Source organism: Condylura cristata, unplaced genomic scaffold (genome assembly GCF_000260355.1).
Source record: "Condylura cristata isolate star-nosed mole 26May11 unplaced genomic scaffold, ConCri1.0 scaffold00011, whole genome shotgun sequence".
NCBI classification, from domain to species: Eukaryota; Metazoa; Chordata; class Mammalia; order Eulipotyphla; family Talpidae; genus Condylura; species Condylura cristata.
Genome location: NW_004567112.1, coordinates 7,145,889 through 7,146,118, shown reverse-complemented (window position 1 = coordinate 7,146,118; position 230 = coordinate 7,145,889).

The following is a 230-nucleotide window of genomic DNA, read 5'->3' as shown; positions in this document are numbered from 1 at the left end:
TATACGCACCTACCTGTGTTCTCTCCACCCCCACCTATCACACCTACACTCTCTACACCTCCCCACCTTCACAATTTGCTTATGATTTTGCCCATCCGCAATTTCCTCTTGCACAACTATACATGTTTTCCTTTATCTTTTTAAAAGTCATTTCATTGAGATAGAATTAACATGGCAATTCATCTATTTAGAGAGTAAGGTCCAGTGTTTAAGTGTATTCACAGCTATGC